We start from the raw sequence: 16,780 nt of genomic DNA, 5'->3' as shown, positions 1-16,780 counted from the left end.
TAATTCTGTGTTGTGCATGTTTCATCTTTAGTTATTCTTTCTACTAAATTGCATATATGTAACACTGAAAAGCTTAAAAAATAAAAAACACTTGAAGAATGTAGAAGACTCACAAACACCATCGCATCAGCGTGTGCCGGGTCTGTTGGTGGTTACCTTGCTCTTCTCAGCACACAAGTCCAGGTAGCTTCAGGAGGAGTTCAGAGCCTCAACTCTGCTTCCAAAGGCAACTTCAATGTGTCTGCTGAACTCCACCCTGGTGTCAGGGCTGTTCACATCCCTGTCAGGAAGGCAGCCCTGCTCACCTGCTGTTTGTGTGAAGCCTGATCTTGGGAGTTGGATGTGAGAACTGTTCTGTAACCCCTCTGTCTTTTTCCCTGTAATTTATAAATTAACCTGACAACTTTCCTTAAATGTTTTCTAAAACTCTGCACTGTTTTCAGTACATCTTGCTACTGGCAATTTACTTTTCTCTGTGTAACTGAGTCTAAACAAATTCCACTTGTTACAAAAAAAAATCTTTATTCTATAGGATTTGTAAGCATTCTGATGATGAACAGCAGATTATTGATCCTGTTAAACTGATGTATCTTGTGAATACTGAAAACTTCCTTGCAAGTTCCCTAAAGCTGCCTCTTGTTTTCCTCTCAACATGCACACACACAGAGCCCATTTTTCCTGAAGTTCCTTCTCTTTCCAGCTGATTAATTGGTGTGGTAGAGAAATGTGTGCTCCTTCTAGCTCAGTACAGAGGTGGCTTGTGTTTGTATGTGAAGGCTGAAGAGACTTGGAAGTCTTCCATTCCTGATTTCCCTGAAAAGAGCAGGAAATGCCTTGCCAGGGTCTTGGGTTTGAAGTGTTTCTCACCTAAAAAGACAGTAATAAAAATACTTTCATGTCTCTTGCCAGTCTGTGAGTTCGTGTGCACTCAGCTGCTGCCTGCAGCACTGCTCCTCTCTCTCCTTGCCTTGCTGCTTGCACTGGGCTGACCTTTGATCTGAGTTCCTCTTCAGTGACACTGCTCTTCCTCAGGGGTTTACACTTTCCATGCTGGGATCTTTCTCCAAAGTCCCTTGTGTGCTCTGGCTTGATGACTTCACTCCTTTGTTCTTGCTTTTCCTTACCTTGCACGCTTGTAGATTCCTGCAGTCTCACAGCTCTGCTTTTATTTGCTTCTTTCATTTTTTGCCTCTGTACAGCTGAGCTGAGGACACAGTTGTGCTTCAGAGGGCTGAGCCTGGGTACAGCAGCTGGCCTGGAGCCCTGGCTCTGGGGAGAAACCCGAGGTGGGGCAGGGCAGCTCCAGTCCTGGGCCAGCCCTGCAGCAGCCAGCGGTGCAGGGATCTCTTATTCCACCTTACGAGTTTCATTCTGACCTTGAACACACAACTTGGAAATCATGGAAGATGTTAATCTCTCTGTGATGTGTGATCTATGTCTGAAAAGTCAGGCTTTTTTAGGAAAAAAAGAAAAAACCAACAAAAATCCCAAAGCTGTAAGAGAATGCCATAGATTTTTTTTTTATTTCCTATTACTAAAAGACTTGGGATGCACCTTTTAGGAGGGTAGTTTGTTTATTTGTTTTTGTTGGTTTGTTGTTTGTGATTTTTTTGTAACATCCAAGACTAAATGGCTTGCTGTGAACATCTTTTTCTGCCTTAAAACTGCAAATGCAAAAATGCTGAATATTGAGAATTTTGGCTTGAGACTCACTGAACTGATACTGCAAGAGAGCTGGAAGGTTTTTTAGTAGAGCTTTTTTCTCCTAGGTCACCTTTAATTTTGATAGCTAGTACTGAAAAGGAAATTTGGGCTAAAAATCCTTTCTTTGTTCCTGGAAGTGTTAAAACTCACATATATTCTAACTTAGAGTTGAGGCACCACAGACTCAAGAGTTCAAACTTTAGACTTTCTAATGCATTCTGTGTTTTAAAAAACTTTTTGTTAATTTTTGTACACACACATACCTTTGCAGGCTTTCTGAGTAGGTTTGCACAGGTGTGGAGGGGACACAAACTTGCAGGCCAGTTTTCCCACTCAGAAATATTTCAGTGGGTGTTGTGGCTGTCACTGTAGCTCTGTGTTTTGATTCTGTTTGCCTCCATGCAGTATAAGCACAGCACTCCAGACAAAAGTGGGGATTGAAAACAAAACCATTTCTTAATCATTCTGTTGTAGCTAAATGTAATATAAATTTGGATTTGAGGATATGCTTGGTATTTTGGAGGAACTGTGTTAAGCTGTTTTTACAGCTGACTTGGTGACATTTCTCTAAGTAAAATATGCTGTTGTTCCAGCATGGCAAAGGTCTGCATAATTCATGTACTCAACTTAATCACTGGTTTTCTTCTTGTGACAATAAATGGCATTGTACCAAAAGCAATATATCCTGTGTGTAGTTACTAGTGGAAATAATTATTACTGTGCAGCTTGTATTTTCATTGTCTTTGCAGCCCCTAGCATGGATTGTGTACACTGACAGTCACTCCAGGCTACTGAAGATGTCTGGGGGAGAACCAGGTCCTGGATAACACTTGTTTGCTTTCTGGAAGCTGTTGCTGTACTTTGGAGCAGAAAAGGGTTGCACCTGATGCTGCATTAAGCTTATTTTCTTCTGAGTCTTGTCATCAGAATACATCTAAGTCTAGAGTGTTTCTCCAGATTTGCTCCTCCACATTGTTCTTCTTGAGAAAGGCCCAGGCTCAACACCAGCATCATTAGAGCCAATGATGATAAGAGAGCAGAAAGGCTTTTTTTCTCTGCTTGATTCTGGGATTCTGCGTAACTGTACTCAGCTTTAGAGACAGCACTGTAAAAAGACTTGTGGAATGCTGCAACTGGCTTTGCTCACCAACTACTTAAGACCAGATAAGACCTCACAGGCAATATGCAATGCTTGGGAACTCTCTAGTCATAAGTTCTGTTCCCTCCTGCCCCCCAGTAGCAATTCTGCACTACTGGCTCTGCAAGTGAACCAGCCCTGGATAACTGTCCAGAGGGAAGCTTTGGGTTTAATTTCTGGATGCTTAAAAGGGCAAGATACTAAGAAAGTTTTCTCCCTATCACTTGCATTTGACTGCTAGTGTAGTACTCATTATACTAAATTGTCACTGTACAAAAAATTTCATACTGTAGAAATAAGAGGGCTGAAGAGCTTGTTCTTCTCAACATATATTCCTTTGTACCTTCTAAGTCTGTAGAAAAATACTTAGTTTCAGTTATAGCTAAGTAGCCTTTCTGCATTCTCTTGTGCACATTTTTCTCTGCTGCCTCCTTCTTAGATGTGACTTTACTGCTAATGGTGTTATACAAACTGTAGTACTACAGGTGTCATGGTAACTTGTAAATAAAATTACTGTGAACACACAGTCAAGTTATTTGTGGTGCTGCTCTGTACACGTGTGACACTGCCTTAGCTGTCAGCCCTCACTGCACTTGCCTGGAGGATCACTTGGGGATTAGAAAGGCTGTGCCTGTGCTTTGTATGAAGAACCTTTTGCTGACCAGCCTCCACAGCAATCTGGTCCTATTAACAAGTTCCAGGCAACGCTAGCATTGGCAGCAATTATTCCTAGGCAGGAACATTGCCACATTATTTGCCAGCTGACAGCAAATCAACCCTGCTGTCAGACTGATTGTCAGTGGAGCAATAATACCATTTTATGTAAATACCTCTAACCATTTGTATAACAAGTAGAGAGCACAGGATTATTTACAGTGGGAAGCTGATGAGGAAGCTGTTGCTAGGGCGTTGTGTCCTTGGAGCCTGTTGCTGTTTCCCATCCAAGGAGAGAAGGGCGTCAGAGTGGAAGAGGTCTGATCTGTGTGGAGAACACCAAGCGCTGCTCTTTAGTTCAAAATGCAGATGTGCTGCTCTGCTGCGCTCTCTGCAGGTGTGGAAATCGGTCCCGAGGAGGTGGAATGAAGGCCAGGTGTGTGTGAAGCCCTTCAGAACAATTTGCCCTCGGAATGCAGGTGTCCATGTGCTGTGGAAGGCATGTCATCAGGCAGTGCAGCAGCAGGTAAAGTTTAAGGGGTTTCATGTATTTTCTTTGGGGGGTGAATATGAAAAACTTTTAGGAAATATTCAAATGGCTGGATTTTCTGCAGTGCTGAAGAGAGAAGCAGCTTGCAATTCCCAACTATCTGCGGCTCCAGTCAGCTGTCTTTTGTGTATGCAGGGAAAAATTCACTTTTTGGAGATGACAATATTTCTGCTTCCCAACTTTTACTGCTTCTGTAATTCTTCACTGTTTTCTTCCCTGCAACTGTTACATAAGGTCCTTGGGAGCCTGCGTCTTTCAAAGGTATTTAAGTGAATTAAGAGGCAAATACCACATGGAAACATTTATCTGGAAACAATTTCACTTAACAGTTTCTCAAAGCAGGAACTTGTGGCCTTTTACCACAAGGGGTAATAGAGTTTATTTACAACAAGCATATTAAAGAAAACACTTAGCTTGAAGAATAAATACAAATACAGTCCTTCTCAGAATAAAATGCCATGTCTGTAATAGCAACTGAATTAAATCTTGGGGAGGGAAAAGGGACTAGGAAGCAAAAATATCTCCAAATCAATGCACTTGAATGAATGAAATTTGTGTGTGCAACAGGGGTTGTCTGAAGGTGATGATTATAATCCAGGTGGGTTTGGTGGGTAGAGAGGTGGGCAGCAACAATGAAGCTCGTGGCATTTCTTGTATAAATATTGCTATCTGCAAATTGCCACATTCCTCATCAAACAAAGGTAGCAATTAATTAAGCAGGTGAGTCTATTTCAGCTCTTAAGGTGCTCATTTCAGGATATTCAGGAATTGTCTTGGCATTCAGTGGCACTGAGAATGGATTCATGATGACATGTTTGTGTTCAATTACTGAAATTTTGCATGTGTATATTTTGGTTTTACTCGAATGTATGAATCATTGGAATATTTGGTAATTTTCACTGTGAAAAGAAGTGTGATTGCCTTTCAGTGATCTGTCTTACTCCTGCTTGCTAACTGTGTTAGATTTTGGAGCAGGGGGCGTGAAGCCTTTCATGCCCTGGAATAAAATAATCTTCAGGTAAACTAGTAAAAATTAAAAAGTCTCTGTATGGCCTGTTTAGGGATAATAAATACATCTGTAAACCCTTTGCACCTACTCAGGCAGTGAAGAGCTAACAAATTTCTGACAAGCTTGAGGGAAACAGGTCTTCCTATGAGCACAATTCCTATACCCTGCTGGAGACTACACCATGGGCTGCCACCTTCCAGGGCTTGCTAATCAGCAGCTGCTACAATGCTGCTGGGTGGATTTTCCAACGCCATGTTGACTTTCTTAAACCAGCCCCAAAACTGGATTCACCCAGTACCCAGTACTCCCTCAGGAAGTAATGGGCGCTGCCAGAGGTGTCCTGCCTGGTATCTTCTTGCAATGATTTTGTTTTCATTTGTTGTCTTGTGCAATAATTTATTTTCTTGTTGTTTTACTCTTCTCTTTAGTCCTCTTACACTTTAAAGGCTGTGCTGAGGTCAGATGAATGCCTGGCCTTCCTGGATAATAGGCAGTCCACCTCAAGAACTTTCTGTCACTCGGTGCCATTAGATGTAGCTGTTGTCAAGGGTAGCCAAGCTCCTGAAGGCAGCCATACAAAAATCCTGTTGGAAGGAACCCCTGGAGGTCACCCAGCCCAACGCCCAGTGACAGTGCAGATGTGGTGACCTGGACACCTCTGGGCTGCATGGGGCTGAAGAGGACCTGCTCAAGGGAGGGGAGAAGTGGAGCTTTAGTTCATACTTGCTAATACCTTATGCAGCTAAATTTTGCTGTTTTTAAGAAATACAGTGATCAAGACAGATTTGGCATGAAATTTATCCTTTAATCACTTCCACCCCTACTTCAGTCACGCTGGGTGTAGGGTATAAAGGGGGATACCCCTCACATCCTTTTTTCTGTTTTGACTGGAAGACATCAGCAAAGAAGGATGATCCCCGTTTGTACAGAGCAGATGCAAAGGCTGAGCCCCTCCCTGCTGCACAGGCTGCCCTTCCTGGCACCACCACAGTTTGTGCTGTTCCTGCTCCCAGGCCGGGCTTTCAATCTTGTACCACCTTGCACGTTTCAGATACTGGATTTTATACATACTTTCGACAAATCAAACCCCATTTCGTGTAATGTTTGCTATTCATTTTGTCTGTGGGTCAAATTTTTCAGCAATGGTGATCTAGTCTCCAGAAAGCAAAAATAACAGAGACAAAACCGGCCCTAGAAATGACGTAATTACACTTTTTATTCAGCCTCTTAGTAGAAACCTTGCCTCCGTTAAAAGCTGTGAAGGAAATGAGAACGCGTAGCCGTAGCTCAGAGCTCTGTGCTGCAAAGCGCTCCTGCCCAGCCCGGTCCTGCAGAGCTGCCGGGATGGTCACGGCTGTGCTCGTGCCATCTGCTGGGGGAAAGCTGCCATGAACTGCGTTATTCACATAAAAACCCTGCTGACGGCAGTCAACTGCCATCATTCAACAGCAGAATGTATAATATACCCAGACTGTCTAGAAAAATATCATATAAGTCTTCTAGATTTAGAGCTTCAGTTTGTCAAAGGCTAACCTATGACAGGGTACAACACAAACATATCTCTGAAACTGTAAATGAATAATTTCTATTTTTATGTGGTAGGTTTGGGGTTTTGGGTTTGGTTGTTTAGTTGTATTATTTTAAAGCAGTCTGAGTCTCACAGTGGGTGTACAGTATGACTGGTCAAGGCAGTAGGAACGAGAAATTAAAGACAATTTTTTTTGTGTGGGACTGATTTGATCATTCTTCCCTTTTCTCCCCATTTCTGGTGTGGGTCCAAGCAATTCCAACCACCTACAAAAAAAGCACACCACTGTGCTAGGGAATGAAGCACAGAAGCAAGGTGAGGCATTGGGAACTTAATATGAATATTAATGCTTATGATTATGCTAGTTATGATTGTCAAACTTTGTACAATCTGTTCTTCTCATCTCTGTTCCCATCCACCCATTCCATACATACTGGCAGAAGTATCAAAAGAACAATTCAAGATAGAGGACTGAGAACAGTATTACAGCTTGTAACATAAAAACTAGCTTCACCAGCCTGTGGGTGCTAAGATGACACATTTCTCTCTTGTAACAATATCCAAGGGGTTGCAGAATCTTGTTTGCAGCAGCAGCAGCAAAGTGTCTTACAGGAAGTTTCTGGATACTGATGCTCAGGGGATTTTGCTGGTTCCAATAGCTTTTCTGTCAGTTTCCATGCCCTGCTTTGCACCCTGCTCACACAGTTAGTGCTGTCTGCTCTGCTCTATCATTCTTTAGCTCACACAAGAGCAAGTATCAATTTCCTGATCAAATGTGAGTTATGTTGACTTGTGCTTGTGTGTTCCTGCCAGAGCAGCAGGTTTGGTTGTGTCCTGTCCCCCCCGAGCTATCCAGAGGTCTCGGGTGACATTTTTGAAGAACCTAAAAGTTTGAGATACCCCAGAAAGGCACTGAAATGTGGATATCTCTGGCAGAGCAGGGTCTTCTCAAGAATACCAGGGAAATACAAAAACAAAACCTAGGATGCAAAGTGGGTTTCAGAAGAGCACAGGACAAAGGCACCTGTGACAGCTCCTTTGCATGGCACGCCAACATCAGCGCTACTTTTCTGGAATAGATGGATGCAGAGAAGGATGTTGAAGATGTAACCCCCAGTTGGTGTGGGTAAGATCCACCTGAGCACTGGCCTCTCTAGAGCTTAGATACCAGCTGAGATGGCATTGCAATATTTGCATTTCACCCCTCTGTGACCAGACAACAACCTTCTAACCTGGCACACTGCAGGACATGAAGCAGCAGCATTACCTCTGCCTTTATTTTAAGTAATTGTTGTTACATTCTATGACACATGCCTGGTAACTTTTATGTGCAGTGCTGGATGCTGCTGTCTCAAGCAGATATAAGAGAGCCTTTTATGGCTTCCTCCCACCCTTGTTCAGTCATTTCAAACACTGATCGTGCAGCCTGGCCACCCCGTTCCTCTCCTGCGCTGCCTCCCTGGGCCACAAGCTCAGCAGTGCCTGTGCCAGGCTCAGCAAACATCCTGCCAGACATGTGAGTGCCAGAGCAGAACAGAGAGAGCATTCAGCAGCTGTGTGGCACAGCAGAGCACAGCAGGTCTGTCCTGTGTGCAAAGGCCATCCTGACCAAGTGACACACTTAATGCAAAGATTTTTTTTTCTTGGTACAAAATCTGGCAAGGAATCCTTCACATAAAACTGTAGTGCAGCTCTGAGTGGATTTGTTTTATGCAACGGGTATGATGTGCAGCAGAGAGTGAGACTTTGACACTATTAACTCACTGTGGCAGTCTTGCAAATCTGTACTTATTTTCAGATTTCTGAACATGTCTACAGGGGGTACAAAATGGAATTTCAGATATAGAATGTTTTCCAGATTGGCAGCGACATTATGTGCCAGCAGCTCTCTGGCCACAGAGAGCAATGCACAACTTTCCCAGGCATTGTCCTGGGAAAGGCTGTGAGAAGCTCAGAGAAAAGAATGATAAACAATTCTTATCTTCACTTGCTGCACCTGTTGTTGTGAACATGTGGAATGTGTTATGGAGATTTGTTTACCAAAGGGTTTCCTAATTGGCCAATGGTGATGGTGTTTAGATTGAAGGACCAATTGGGTCCACCTGCATTGTGACTGTAAGGGGGATGGGTTTCTTAGTAAGTATAGTGTAATAAAGAGATGGATCAGCCTTCTGAGAATCATGGACTCAATGCTAATTATTACCCGGCTGGGGGCCTGCAGTGACAACGTTACAAGGTAAAGCTGCTTTGTCACTCAAGCTTGGATATGGTGGATGCTCTGTATAACATAGCAAGAGAGATTTTTCTTGCCATGCATATTTTGCTGGGGCTTGTGACTCCTTGGAAACAGGCACTTTCTTTGTTCTCACATTGTGTGGATCAGGGGATGTGTCTTTCCTTTTAACACTGCCAAAATATGGGTGCAGCCAGTCTTATCCTGCCTCATACCCAGTAACCAACCATCTACCAGGCTCTGCAATTGTGATTTGTATTCTCTTGAGCTCTGCAATCTTGCAGCTGTGGCAATATCTTTAGAGATGAATGCCATTTCTAGTGTGCCTGTTAGAAGCTCTGTCCTGTAACACACAAGCTGATGCAGAACAGAACATCCAGCATGCCCTGGCAGCTCGCTGCCTTCTTGCTGCCAACACTGAAGGTGCTAAAAGTGAACTATTTACTTTTCTGCAGTCTGAAGAAAACACCTAGTTGTCCTATACACCAAAACATGAACTTACATAACTGGGACATGAAGCAGGCACTGGCTGAACCATGTGGTCAGTGAGCCAGGGTGTTGGCAGCCTTCTGTAATTTCTGCTGTGAGTTTTGTCCTTTCCTATGCTCAGCTCATGGTTTGGGTGGTTGAGCAGTCAAATCGAGGCATTTACTGAACACAGTTCAGGGATGGCAGGAAAAGGTTAATTGAAAGATATTTGCTTTTTTCTTCCATTCAAATGCTAACATTTTGTTTAATGACAACCATTTGAAAAAATATTTGTTTTAGAAAAAAAGAATGCTGCCAAAATAAACTACACTGATCTGTGTTTATGTTTTGGTAGAAACTCGAGGCCACTCTTGAAGGTAAATGGTGAATTGCTTTACTGGCCACAGCAAGTTAATAATGAACAGCAACATTAGTGCAGGTTGGAATCAAAAAGTGAGGCTGGTATTCACTTGTTCTCCCCCTGCCTGGCTGAGGCTCCTTTGACAGTAAGCAGAGAATGTAACCAAATACTGTGACTGACATTCCCACACAGAGAACTGGGCAATGCTTGCTTGGGCCAATCTTGTCTTCAACCTGTCTCCCTATTTCTCTATTACCAGAAAAATTTCAGCCATTGGTCCTAGAAGTTATAAAGGAAGTTCACACTTATTTATTAAGATTTATACAAGAATGATGGCAAGAAGGGTCAGCCTGTTATTATAAAGAATCAGTGCAGGTTCAGCCACAAGATGGAGCCACTACAGTACCAGGCACACTTTCCCAGTGGGACAAAGTGTTAGGCTGTTTTTTCTCTAAATCCTTCAGCAGTTTTAATAGGATTGTTCACTTCTCAGTTACTGAGATAGCCTTGGAGAAAATAAAAATCCATTGGAGAAAACAAAAATCAGAAATATCTATTTATGGTACAGAAATCACAGAGCTTGTTCCAACCTACAAATGAAATGTACAGGTAATCTCATCATAAAACATAAAAATCAGTGATGCTTTTTCTTGAGTCTAAATAAAACCAGTCTTTAGACTCTGTTGCATTCTCCAGGGGTTTATGGAATTAAATGACCTAAGGGGAAAAAAGAAGGGAAGATTAAGAGGAGGGAAAAATAACAGGGTGGTAAATAAGGCCTTTGAGTTAATCTTACAGAATCTGGTGTATCAATACAGATAATAAATCAGCAGAGGCAGCTCTAGCAATTGCCACAGTGAATTTAAAAACCCGAGTGTGAAGAGCAGGAAGACAGGGGTTGCTTTGTATGTTCTCCTTCCAGCAATCTTTGTAGACACTTTTTCGATAAGTTACTAAAAAGAATATGTGTCATGTCAAGTTACAGTGTATAACCCTGTGCTCTGATAGTCACAGAACATCTGTTTTTTCTTGTTATTGCTGTTCTTCAGTCTCCTTCTCATTCAGTTTCAAAGTTACGCTAGACATATTAATTACAATAAAAGCTTTTGTTTTTGTCCTTCTCATGGCCAACATTACTCTTTACTTTGTATATTTATCTCAACATTGAAAAAAGAATCAGCTCTTTAGTATCTGTCTTCATATAAATCCAGAGAATAATTTGATGCCCTGTTGCATTTTGCCTGTAAACAATAGGCTGGCTACCACAGGAAGTCAATCCTAATCAAAACTGGTTCAAATTTAATTTTTCCCAGAGTATTGCTTTGCTATGGAAATCTGTAATTCACCTCTGACACGAAATTAAATTCACCTTCCGTGAAACACTCCAGGTGACCTGCTGGTCATTCCTGATAGCAGATGCCTTCTGAATGTGGCCAAGCTTTTAATTTGTATTGTATGTCTAGTCTGATTCATTAGAAAACACAAGTTGAAAAGAATTTTGCCATCATTTAACTAACTTTGGGTTTGCTTGCCCCTTACAATAAGATATTCCTGGTTTTGAAGTGGGAACAGCAATTCTGAAATGCCTTTGGGGATCCCAATAAAGAATCAGTTGAACTGGCAATTAATTGCACAGATAGATATGATCATCTGTCTGAACAGGAAAAGGACAGTCCCATGCTTGAATCCACTGCTGGAATCCACAGCTCAAGAAATCATTTGATACCTTAGAAAAGGATCTAAGAGATATAGAAACAACTTAGAAATTGAAAAATGTGTTTTATCAAATGCTGTTACTTTAAAGGATGCTCTCATGCCTATAGTGAGTCCTACAGTCTCCTCCGTCTTACAGAGACAGAGGAAACAGCAGCTGAAAGGTGAAATTAAATACATTCAAGGGAGAAATAAGATATATATGTCAATGAGAGTAATTAATGACTGGAACAAGGAATTAACAATTTGTGAAGACAGGATGTTCTAAGGCATGTTTTCCTAAGGGATGTTCTGGTTTAAATGACAAGTAATATCAGCAGTCACATGGCTTCTGTCCCACGGTGAGTTGTAGCACATGATTACAATAATCCTCTGGCTCTATTTATCTGTGAAATGACAGAATATGCTTGTGCTGGATGCCCTAAGCTGGGCAGGATAGAAAATGAAGATGGAAATATAAGTCTGGATTTTAAGATGAGAAACACATCTCTTAGAAGAAAGGGAAAAAAAGGAAACCGAACAATCCCAGCACAGAAAAAGCTTGAATCCCTGCCTCTAGCCAACTGTTTTGCATATATAGGCAAGCATATGCAGAATGTGTTTCTACAAAACACATACCAACAGAAATTTAATCTCTGCTTTTCTATGGCTCACAAAACACAAATTTAACTTCCCAGATAAGCAACAGCTGGCCAACAGTCAGCCAGGGAGCTGAGAGCTGCATGGAATATATGACAACCCTACATTAGGGTGGAGTTTTTAACATGGATGTATACATCAAAAAGCTTACATAGTTCTCTTTATTCTACTACCTTTTCCTTTTCCCTCACAAAAACACATCTGCTTTCTCTTCTGCTAAATACAGACAATCCCAGCTAGCATCTGATTTTGTATTTAAATGCTATGGTACTCATCAAGTGCAATTAGTTTCTATGTGTTGTTGTGCTGGTTTACCGTGTTGTCACTCCTGTTTGCATGCTAAATATTCCACTGTACTGTGTAATTTACTTACCAGGAGTGAACAGCTGCACAACTGATGAGGCTGTTTCCAGTCTCCTGGTTAAATGCAGTCTGCTCCTTGTCTACAGTCACAATGTTTAATGCTGGAGGCACAGCCTGCAGGCCTCTCTGCATTCAGAATCACACAGCCTCTGTCAGGGAGGGGTTAGAACAGTTCTGTCCTTTCAGTCTCTGGAGATGATCTAGACATCATCCCTTGCAAAGGAGCCTGAGATAGCTTAAAAGAACTTCTGCTTTTTCAGAGATGAGGGGAGGTTACAGAACTAACAGACAGGGTCTGTGAATCCTGCTGTTCCACATGTTGTAATTGATTGTGCCAGATATAAACACAAATGGAACAGTTACAAATTCTCCCATTAGAAGTGTTGTAAGTTTTAGAGACACACACAGGTATTTACACCCTGCAATTGTCTGTTCTGCTCTTGAGTCTCTTGACCAACTTCCACAAAGCCAACAAGCAGAGCCATAGAAATGGAGACACAACCCGGTTTCCCCACTTACACAGCCTGGTCACAGTCCCTGAAGTTGCCTCTGCTTTTGAGGACAGACAAAACTTCATCTCTCCAACAAAAAATACAGTTGTCACTTGTTCTTATGATCACCATTTTCATTACTGTGCTCATAGCATGATGATTCTTTTGTGGGCCTTATATTTTTGTTTAAAGACTAAAAGAAGTATAAAACAAAACTCAACTTACTGTTATCATGTAGAGAAAGGTCTAGATATTATATTGAAAGTTGATATTAAGTAATTTAAAAAACAAATTCAGGGGGAAAAGATCATAAAATTTAACCTAGCTACTAAAGCATGCTGATGCTTGAAGGGCACGTGGCTGGCTAATTCCCTGATGAACCTCTCTACTCCAGGTAGGACACTTGTACATCTGTCAGTCTGAATATCAGAAAAGTTTAATTAACATCTGGTTTTGCTATTTCAAAAGTCACACAAGAGATAAAGTAGACCTTCCACAGTGACGGTGGGCATTAACAGAGCAATGCAGATTTTGCAGATGACAAATTGCCCTCCAGTGGTGTGTATTTCAGCCCTCTGATAGAGGGAACATATATTCTCCTAAATCTGGAGCTCTGGGTGATTCTGACTTTTTTACACATCACATCCATTTATATGTATATAAGCAGATGTCTACATCACATAAAAATCATGATACAGATTTGTTTGATTCATAGCCCCCAAACAAATTCCTTTCCCTGTTCTCCACTTGATGAAAGCTTGAGACACCAAAGTGTTTCAGGACAGCTGATCACATCGCTTTGGATTCCCTGATCCACTGGAGATGCAGCTTCTCTTTTTGGGACAAGCAGATTTTGTGTTGGCATAGGTGGTACAATTAAATAGTTGTACTGATTTCAGAAAGCATCCCAAATGAAAGGAATGTATTTGTTCACCTAAAATACCTCCCTACACAGGCAGTTCCAGACAAGTAACTAAAATACACTGTGACAAATACCAGTGTAACTTATGTCCTAGCAACAAGCTGGTTTACAATTCATGCATAATGTTGTATTTTCATATTATACAATAAGAATTTTGATATTAATTTTGTCAGTTATTTCTACATTACACTACTTAGACCAGTTGCTGCCATGTCCCAAGAAAAAAGATGCATTTTTCTTTTCCTTGGAGAACTTTGGAGAACACAACATTACAAACCTGAGTAACTGAGAACACAAGATCAGATTTTTTTGTTTTTCATTACTAAGCTTGCATTTATAGCAAACATATAGGAAAGTAGTTAAATTACTTTTTTTAAAAAAGTCTTTCATTCTTTCAGTGGTTTTCTTTCAGCTAACACAGAGAATCTAGTGTTTGAAATTCTAAAACCAATTGATTTTTAAATTTGGTTAAAGTCTCCAAACTTTAAGACTTAACATATCCTAAAGAAGCAAAGGAAGTAATGATGCAAACACTGAGATGCATCACTACTTCCATCATATCTTCCATGCTTTTTAAGTTATTTCACTGTCTCAGCCACTGACTACATGCAGTGACCTCAAGTGCGTTGTGCTGTATTGGAGGTTCATTCATACAAGCAACCTTAACCTGCTACCACTGACTACATCCTTGACATGTCTTTATCTTCAAAAAAAAAAAAAGAGAAAAGGATGAAAGGATGGTATCTAACAGTGCAGCTTGTGTATTTGTTACTAGGGAAACAAACAGCGAAGAGAAAGAAACCCTCAGTGTCCTTGTCATTTGGATCTTTCAGTAGAGAAGCAGAGCTTGTGTTAAAACAATGGAAACACTGTTCAGCTTTCAGGATCCTTTGCTGTCCTTGCTGAATGACAGACACTTCTTTCTCCCCCTTGTCCATCTTGTCATCTCTGAAAAGGAGAGTAATTTCTACATTCTGCACTGGATTGCTGGTTGTTTTTTATTCATTGTGTAAACTTTAATCCCCAATTTGGTGTAACCTGGTCAGTTCCTAACAACTAAACCAAGACTGCAGCAGGTCTCTTGAGGTAAACCAAAGAGAGAACCCTGATGTTGTGTTCATGGCTGTAGAAAAGCAGACACAGCAGCACCAACAGTGCCAGGTTTGTGCTACTTTGAGTTTGTACTGAATCAGAGTTCAAACTCACTCAGGACTCCAGAGAGCGTGAGAGGCACGGCAGCATTTGCTGCACTCCAGCTCGAGGAGCCGTGCAGCGCTGAAGGTCAGTGCAAGTGTGACATTGTGACATCACTGTCCCTAGGCTGTGGGCTGTGCAGGTGTGACATTGTGACATCACTGCCCTGGAGGCTGTGGGCTGTGCAGGTGTGACATTGTGACATCACTTCCCCTAGGCCCGAGGCTGGGGGCTGTGACATTGTGACATCACTGTCCCTAGGCTGTGGGCTGTGCAGGAGCTTTGCCACCAGCCCAGGGAAGCAGGGAGATGCCAGGCCATGTAAGTCATGACTGCCACCGCTGCTTTCAGCCAGTCCAGACGTGTCAGTCACGGCTTAGCTGGACTGACATCTCCCTGTGTGGGTTGGGAGGACGATTCAGAGATCAACACTGCTTGTACCGTGACTTTCTGCTCATTGCTAAATGTGCACTGTATCAGATTCCATGTAGTTTCTCTATCAAACTATGCTGCATCCTTGCTTCTTTTTCTGTTCCAATTATTATCTTGTTCATCTTTAGCTTTTGCCTCATCTAACTCATCTTGGGGGAACTGGATTAGGAAGCTGGATTTGGTGCACTCTGAAGTGTAGCTAAGTAAATCCAAAGGATTATCACCTTTCTCCTGTTTTTACAAGACTACAGCTACCAGCACCAGAGCTAGAGAGATGATGGGAAAATTGCAATAAAAGCCCTACTGGAAATACTCTCACAGATTTTTGTGTCCTGCTGTTTCAACAAAGCATATTTCTTCTTTACTCTGCAAGCGTGGCTTTTTTGTTCCAGACTGGCTGTTAATTTGCCATTAAGGAGGAAGAAGGATATGACAAACACCTGAATTATATTATAATAAAATATCAACATTTGAATTACTTTAAAAATGGATAGGCAGAATAAAATCAACTAGCACATGGTTTATTGATCATAGCCACTAGCTGAACTGTAATGGATTCTCTCTCTAGATTCCACAAAGTACCAAAGGCCCTTGGGTAAAGAAAACAAACCACTTGGTAAAGATTATGGAAAAAAGAAAAATATGTCAGGACTGACAAGAAAAGGAAGTGGCAAACATGTTATTGATGGTGTGTGTTCGTAGCAGGACAGCAGAGCCCTGCCTGCGGGTACAGTGTAAATGACAACTTCGTCACAGGCTCCAGCAGTTTGTGTCCCTACACTCTTTGTCCGTGGAAATAAGAAGGGTACAGCCAAAATAAACCAGGGGGTGGCTTTTATTGACTTTTTAAAGAAAAACAGGATCATTGCCAACAGACCTCAAATACTTGGGAAACTACTTGTATGCGAGTTGTGTTTTGACTCCCTAATGTTGAAAATTGTTCTTTTACACCATAAAACCTGTGTTTCTTTCTCGATAAGCAATGAGCTTTCTCCAAACTCTCTCTCTGGAATCAAGTGCTCCAACCGATTCTCTTTGTCTTTTGGCCTCTAAGTGGCCTTTTTTTCCTTAATGATTTTTCTACAGCACTTAAGTTTTACCAGACCAGTGCCACCTCCCAGGGTTTTACTAACTCCTGCAGAAACGCGGAGGACAAATGCTTTCTGGTGTGAAAACGCACTCTGAGCAATCCGACATAGCCGATTGCAGCGCTTTCACATGGAAACCGCACCCGGCGATGAAACCGTAAACCGAGGCGGCTGCTCCGGCAGGGCTTTGTTACCTGGCGTTCGCTCCGTTCCCGCTCCCGTCCCGTTCCCGTCCCGTCGCTTCTCCCCTCACGGCCGAGCCCCCCTCAGCACTCAGCGAGCGCGCGCCGCCC

Source organism: Geospiza fortis, unplaced genomic scaffold (genome assembly GCF_000277835.1).
Source record: "Geospiza fortis unplaced genomic scaffold, GeoFor_1.0 scaffold408, whole genome shotgun sequence".
NCBI classification, from domain to species: Eukaryota; Metazoa; Chordata; class Aves; order Passeriformes; family Thraupidae; genus Geospiza; species Geospiza fortis.
The sequence above is the reverse complement of the archived record's forward strand: the minus strand, read 5'-3'. Positions refer to the sequence as shown.